The sequence below is a fragment of the Heterodontus francisci genome, unplaced genomic scaffold (assembly GCF_036365525.1).
Source record: "Heterodontus francisci isolate sHetFra1 unplaced genomic scaffold, sHetFra1.hap1 HAP1_SCAFFOLD_261, whole genome shotgun sequence".
Lineage (NCBI taxonomy): Eukaryota > Metazoa > Chordata > Chondrichthyes > Heterodontiformes > Heterodontidae > Heterodontus > Heterodontus francisci.
In genome coordinates, this window is record NW_027141501.1 from 1,011,197 (window position 1) to 1,018,914 (window position 7,718).

The 7,718-nt window shown below is 69.0% G+C and overlaps 1 pseudogene; it reads right to left on the reverse strand.

The window, feature by feature from the left end:
* Positions 1-6: 6 nt before the first annotated feature.
* On the reverse strand, positions 7-7,152 carry LOC137363904 (platelet binding protein GspB-like; annotated as a pseudogene).
* Positions 7,153-7,718: the final 566 nt, after the last annotated feature.

The following is a 7,718-nucleotide window of genomic DNA, read 5'->3' on the forward strand; positions in this document are numbered from 1 at the left end:
GCCAACTCACTCTGGGTGGTAGAGGAGCCGGAGTGGGCCGACTCGCTCTGGGCGGAAGAGGGGGAGGGGGCCGACACACTCTGGGCGGTAGAGGAGCCGGAGGGGGCCGACTCACTAAAGGCGGTAAAGCCGGAGGGGGCATACTCACTCTGGGCGGGAAAGGAGCCGGATGGGGCCGAATCACTCTGGGTGGTAGAGCCGAGGGGGCCGACTCACTCTGGGCGGTAGATGTGCCGGAGGGTGCCGACTCAATCTGGGCGGTAGAGCCGGATGGGGCCGAATAACTCTGGGCTGTAGAGGAGCCAGAGGTGGCCGACTCACTATGGGCGGTAGTGCCGGAGGGGGCCGACACACGCTGGGCGGTAGAGGAGCCGGAGGGGGGCGACTCACTCTGGGCGGTAGAGCCGGAGGGGGCCGACTCACTGTGGGCGGTAGAGCCAGAGATGGCCGACTCACTCTCGGCAGTAGAGCCGGATGGGGCCGACTCACTCCGGGCGGTAGAGGAACCGGAGGGGGCCGATTCACTCTGGGCGGTAGAGCCGGAGGGGGCCGACTCAGTATGGGCGGTGCATGTGCCGGAGTGTGCCGACTCACACAGGGCGGTAGATTCGGAGGGGGCGGACTCACTGTGGGTAGTAGAGCCGGAGGGGGCCGACTCACTCTGGGCGCTAGTGGTGCCGGGGGGGGCCGACTCACTCTGGGCGGTAGAGCTGGTGGGGGCCGACTCACTCTGGGTGTTAGAGGAGCCGGAGGGGGCCGACTCACTCTGGTCGGTAGAGCTGGTGGGGGCCGACTCACTCTGGGTGTTAGAGGAGCCGGAGGGGGCCGACTCACTCTGGTCGGTAGAGCCGGAGGGGGCCGACTCACTATGGGCGGTAGTGGAGCCGGGGGGGGGCGACTCACTCTGGGCGGTAGAGCTGGTGTGGGCCGACTCACTCTGGGTGTTATAGGAGCCGGAGGGGGCCGACTCACTCTGGTCGGTAGAGCCGGAGCGGGCCGACTCACTATGGGCGGTACATATGCCGGAGGGTGCCGACTCACACGGGGTGGTAGATTCGGAGGGGGCGGACTCACTGTGGGCGGTTATGGAGCCGGAGCGGGCCGACTCACTCTGGGCGGTAGAGCCGGAGGGGGCCGACTCACTCTGGGCGGTTATGGAGCCGGAGCGGGCCGACTCACTCTGGGCGGTAGTGGAGCCGGGCGGGGCCGACTCACTCTGGGCGGTAGAGCTGGTGGGGGCTGACTCACTCAATGGGTTAGAGGAGCAGGAGGGGGCCGACTCACTCTGGGCGGTGGAGTCAGAGCGGGCCGAGTAACTATGGGCGGTTGTTGTGCCGGAGGGTGCCGACTCACACTGGGCGGTAGAGGAGACGGAGGCGGCCGACTCACTCTGGGCGGTAGAGCCGGATGAGGCCGTCCCACTCTGTGCGGTAGCGGAGCTGGAGGGGGCAGACTCACTCTGGGCGGTAGAGGAGCCGGAGGGGGCCGACTCACTTTGGGCGGTAGAGCCGGAGGGGGCCGACTCACTCTGGGCGGTAAAAGTGCCCGAGGGGGCCGAGTCACTCTGGGCGGTAGAGCCGGAGGGGGCCGACACACTCGGGGCGGTAGAGGAGCCGAAGGGGGCCGACTCACTCTGGGCGGTAGAGCCCGAGGGGGCCGACTCACTCTGGGCGGTAGAGCCGGAGGGAGCCGACTCACTCTGGGCGCTAGAGGAGCCGAAGGGGGCCGACATACTCTGGGAGGGGGCCGTCTCACTCTGGGCGGCAGAGGTGCCGGAGGTGGCCGACTCAATCTGGGCGTTAGAGCCGGATGGTTCCGTCTCACTCTGAGCGGTAGAGGAGACGGAGGTGGCCGACTCACTCTGGGCGGTAGAGCCGGATGGGGCCATCTCACTCTGGGCGGCAGAGGAGCTGGAGGGGGCCGACTCACTCTGGGCGGTGGAGGAGCCGGAGGGGGCCGACTCACTTTGGGCGGCAGAGCTGGAGGGGGCCGACTCACTCTGGGCGGTAGAAGTGCCGGAGGGTGCCGAGTCTCTCTGGGCGGTTGAGCAGGAGGGGGCCGTCTCACTCTGGGTGGAAGAGGAGCCGGAGGGGGCCGACTCACTCTGGGCTGTAGAGCCGGATGGGGCCGTCTCACTCTGGGCGGTAGAGGAACTAGAGGGGGCAGACTCACTCTGGGCGGTAGAGCCGGAGGGAGCCGACTCACTCTCGGCGGTAGAGGTGCCGGAGGGGTCGACTCACTCTGGGCGGTGGAGCCAGAGCGGGCCGACTCACTCTGGGCGGTAGAGGAGACGGACGGGGCCGACTCACTCTGGGCCGTAGAGCCGGGTGGGGCCGTCTCACTCTGGGCGGTAGAGGAGCCGGTGGGGGCCGACTCATTCTGGGCGGTAGAGCCGGAGGGGGCCGACAAACTCTGGGCGGTAGAGGAGCCGAAGGGGGCCGACTCACTCTGGGCGGCTGACCAAGACGGGGCCGACTCACTCTGGGCGGTAGACCCGGAGGGATCCGACTCACTCTGGGCGCTACAGGAGCCCAAGAGGGCGTCTTACTCTGGGAGGGGGCCGACTCACTCTGGGCGGCAGAGGTGCCGGAGGTGGCTGACTCACTCTGGGCGGTAGAGGAGCCGGAGGGGGCCGACTCACTTTGGGCGTTAGAGCCGGATGGGGCCGTCTCACTCTGGGCGGTAGAGGAGACAGACGCGGCCGACTCACTCTGGGCGGTAGAGCCGGATGGGGCCGTCTCACTCTGGGCAGTGGAGGAGCTGGAGGGGGCCGACTCACTCTGGGCGGTAGAGGAGCCGGAGGGGGCCGACTCACTTTGGGCGGTAGAGCCGGAGGGGGCCGACTCACTCTGGATGGTAGAGGAGCCGGAGGGGGCCGAGTCACTCTGGCCGGTGGAGCCGGAGGGGGCCGACTCACTCTGGGCGGTAGTGGAGCCGGAGTGGGCTGACTCACCCAGTGCGGTAGAGCCGGAGGGGGTCGACTCACTCTGGGCGGTAGAGGAGCCGGAGGGGTCTGACTCACTCTGGGCGGTGGAGGAGCCGGAGGGGGCCGACTCACTTTGGCCGGTAGAGCTGGAGGGGGCCGACTCACTCTGGGCGGTAGAGGAGACGGAGGCGGCCGTTTCACTCTAGGCAGTAGAGCCGGATGGGGCCATCTCACTCTGGGCGGTAGAGGAGCTGGAGGGGGCCGACTCATCTGGGCCGTGGAGGAGCCGGAGGGGGGCGACTCACTTTGGGCGGTAGAGCCGGTGGGGGCCGAATCACTCTGGGCGGTAGAAGTGCCGGAGGGGGCCGAGTCTCTCTGGGCGGTTGAGCAGGAGGGGGCCGTCTCACTCTGGGTGGTAGAGGAGCCGGAGGGGGCCGACTCACTCTGGGCTGTAGAGCCAGATGGGGCCGTCTCATTCTGGGCGGTAGAGGAACTGGAGGGGGCCGACTCACTCTGGGCGGTAGAGCCGGAGGGAGCCGACTCACTCTCGGCGGTCGAGGTGCCGGAGGGGGCCGACTCACTCTGGGCGGCGGAGCCAGAGGGGGCCGACTCACTCTGGGTGGTAGAGGAGCCGGACGGGGCCCACTCACTCTGGGCCGTAGAGCCGGGTGGGGCCGTCTCACTCTGGGCGGTAGAGGAGCCGGTGGGGGCCAACTCATTCTGGGCGGCAGAGCCGGAGGGGGCCGACCAACTCTGGGCGGTAGAGGAGCCGAAGGGGGCCGACTCACTCTGGGCGGTTGACCCCGAGGGGGCCGACTCACTCTGGGCGGTAGAGCCGGAGGGGGCCGACTCACTCTGGGCGGTAGAAGTGCCGGAGGGGGCCGAGTCTCTCTGGGCGGTTGAGCAGGAGGGGGCCGTCTCACTCTGGGTGGTAGAGGAGCCGGAGGGGGCCGCCTCACTCTGGGCGGCGGAGCCAGAGGGGGCCGACTCACTCTGGGTGGTAGAGGAGCCGGACGGGGCCGACTCACTCTGGGCCGTAGAGCTGGGTGGGGCCGTCTCACTCTGGGCAGTAGAGGAGCCGGTGGGGGCCGACTCATTCTGGGCGGTAGAGCCGGAGGGGGCCGACAAACTCTGGGCGGTAGAGGAGCCGAAGGGGGCCGACTCACTCTGGGCGGTTGACCCCGAGGGGGCCGACTCACTCTGGGCGGCAGAGCCGGAGGGAGCCGACTCACTCTGGGCGCTACAGGAGCCGAAGGGGGCCGTCTTACTCTGGGAGGGGGCCGACTCACTCTGGGCGGCAGAGGTGCCGGAGGTGGCCGACTCACCCAGTGTGGTAGAGCCGGAGGGGGTCGACTCACTCTGGGCGGTAGAGGAGCCGGAGGGGTCTGACTCACTCTGGGCGGTGGAGGAGCCGGAGGGGGCCGACTCACTTTGGGCGGTAGAGCCGGAGGGGGCCGTTTCACTCTGGGCGGTAGAGGCGGATGGGGCCATCTCACTCTGGGCGGTTGAGGAGCTGGAGGGGGCCGACTCACTCTGGGCCGTGGAGGAGCCGGAGGGGGCGACACACTTTGGGCGGTAGAGCCGGAGGGGGCCGACTCACTCTGGGCGGTAGAAGTGCCGGAGGGGGCCGAGTCTCTCTGGGCGGTTGAGCAGGAGGGGGCCGTCTCACTCTGGGTGGTAGAGGAGCCGGAGGGGGCCGACTCACTCTGGGCTGTAGAGCCGGATGGGGCCGTCTCACTCTGGGCGGTAGAGGAACTGGAGGGGGCCGACTCACTCTGGGCGGTAGAGCCGGAGGGAGCCGACTCACTCTCGGCGGTCGAGGTGCCGGAGGGGGCCGTCTCACTCTGGGCGGCGGAGCCAGAGGGGGCCGACTCACTCTGGGCGGTAGAGGAGCCGGACGGGGCCGACTCACTCTGGGCCGTAGAGCCGGGTGGGGCCGTCTCACTCTGGGCGGTAGAGGAGCCGAAGGGGGCCGACTCACTCTGGGCGGTTGACCCCGAGGGGGCCGACTCTCTCTGGGCGGTAGAGCCGGAGGGAGCCGACTCACTCTGGGCGCTACAGGACCCGAAGGGGGCCGTCTTACTCTGGGAGGGGGCCGACTCACTCTGGGCGGCAGAGGTGCCGGAGGTGGCCGACTCACTCTGGGCGGTAGAGCCGGAGGGGGCCGACTCACTCTGGGCGGAAGAGGAGCCAGAAGGGGCCGACTCACTCTGGGCGGCAGAGCCGGATGGGGCCATCTCACTCTGGGCGGGAGAGGAGCTGGAGGGGGCCGACTCACTCTGGGCGGTAGAGGAGCCGGAGGGGGCCGACTCACTTTGGGCGGGAGAGCCGGAGGGGGCCGACTCACGCTGGGCGTTAGAAGTGCCGGAGGTGGCCGAGTCACTCTGGGCGGTTGAGCAGGAGGGGGCCGACTCACTCTGGGCGGTAGAGGTGCCGGAGGGGGCCGACTCACTCTGGGCGGTGGAGCCAGAGGGGGCCGACTCACTCTGGACGGTAGAGGAGCCGGAGGGGGCCGAGTCACTCTGGCCGGTGGAGCCAGAGGGGGCCGACTCACTCTGGACGGTAGAGGAGCCGGAGGGGGCCGGGTCACTCTGGCGGGTGGAGCCGGAGGGGGCCGACTCACTCTGGGCGGTAGTGGAGCCGGAGTGGGCCGACTCACTCAGTGCGGTAGAGCCGGAGGGGGTCGACTCACTCTGGGCGGTAGAGCCGGAGGGGGCCGCCTCACTCTGGGCGGTAGAGGAACCGGAGGGGGCCGACTCACTCTGGGCGGTAGACCCGGAGGGAGCCGACTCACTCTGGGTGGTAGAGGAGCCGAAGGGTGCCGACTCACTCTGGGAGGGGGCCGACTCACTCTGGGCGGCAGAGGTGCCGAAGGTGGCCTACTCACTCTGGGTGGTAGAGCTGGAGGGGGCCGACTCACTCAGGGGGTTAGAGGAGCAGGAGGGGGCCGACTCACTCTGGGCGGTGGAGTCGGAGCGGGCCGAGTAACTATGGGCGGTAGTTGTGCCGGAGGGTGCCGACTCACACTGGGCGGTAGAGGAGACGGAGGCGGCCGACTCACTCTGGGCGGTAGAGCCGGATGGGGCCGTCCCACTCTGGGCGGTAGCGGAGCTGGAGGGGGCAGACTCACTCTGGGCGGTAGAGGAGCCGGAGGGGGCCGACTCACTTTGGGCGGTAGAGCCGGAGGGGGCCGACTCACTCTGGGCGTAAGAGCCGGAGGGGGCCGACACACTCGGGGCGGTAGAGGAGCCGAATGGGGCCGACTCACTCTGGGCGGTAGAGCCCGAGGGGGCCAACTCACTCTGGGCGGTAGAGCCGGAGGGAGCCGACTCACTCTGGGCGCTAGAGGAGCCGAATGGGGCCGACATACTCTGGGAGGGGGCCGACTCACTCTGGGCGGCAGAGGTGCCGGAGGTGGCCGACTCACTCTGGGCGGTAGAGCCGGAGGGGGCCGACTCACTCTGGGAGGTAGAGGAGCCGGTGGGGGCCGACTCACTCTGGGCGTTAGAGCCGGATGGTTCCGTCTCACTCTGAGCGGTAGAGGAGACGGAGGTGGCCGACTCACTCTGGGCGGTAGAGCCGGATGGGGCCATCTCACTCTGGGCGGTAGAGGAGCTGGAGGGGGCCGACTCACTCTGGGCGGTGGAGGAGCCGGAGGGGGCCGACTCACTTTGGGCGGCAGAGCCGGAGGGGGCCGACTCACTCTGGGCGGTAGAAGTGCCGGAGGGTGCCGAGTCTCTCTGGGCGGTTGAGCAGGAGGGGGCCGTCTCACTCTGGGTGGAAGAGGAGCCGGAGGGGGCCGACTCACTCTGGGCTGTAGAGCCGGATGGGGCCTTCTCACTCTGGGCGGTAGAGGAACTGGAGGGGGCAGACTCATTCTGGGCAGTAGAGCCGGAGGGAGCCGACTCACTCTGGGTGGTAGAGGAGCCGAAGGGTGCCGACTCACTCTGGGAGGGGGCCGACTCACTCTGGGCGGCAGAGGTGCCGAAGGTGGCCTACTCACTCTGGGTGGTAGAGCCGGAGGGGGCCGACTCACTCTGGGCGGTAGAGGAACTGGAGGGGGCAGACTCACTCTGGGCGGTAGAGCCGGAGGGAGCCGACTCACTCTGGGTGGTAGAGGAGCCGAAGGGTGCCGACTCACTCTGGGATGGTTCCGTCTCACTCTGAGCGGTAGAGGAGACGGAGGTGGCCGACTCACTCTGGGCGGTAGAGCCGGATGGGGCCATCTCACTCTGGGCGGTAGAGGAGCTGGAGGGGGCCGACTCACTCTGGGCGGTAGCGGAGCTGGAGGGGGCCGACTCACTCTGGGCGGTAGAAGTGCCGGAGGGGGCCGAGTCACTCTGGGCGGTAGAGCCGGAGGGGGCCGACACACTCGGGGCGGTAGAGGAGCCGAAGGGGGCCGACACACTCTGGGCGATAGAGCCCGAGGGTGCCGACTCACTCTGGGCGGTAGAGCCGGAGGGAGCCGACTCATTCTGGGCGCTAGAGGAGCCGAATGGGGCCGACATACTCTGGGAGGGGGCCGACTCACTCTGGGCGGCAGAGGTGCCGGAGGTGGCCGACTCACTCTGGGCGGTAGAGCCGGAGGGGGCCGACTCACTCTGGGAGGTAGAGGAGCCGGTGGGGGCCGACTCACTCTGGGCGTTAGAGCCGGATGGTTCCGTCTCACTCTGAGCGGTAGAGGAGACGGAGGTGGCCGACTCACTCTGGGCGGTAGAGCCGGATGGGGCCATCTCACTCTGGGCGGTAGAGGAGCTGGAGGGGGCCGACTCACTCTGGGCGGTGGAGGAGC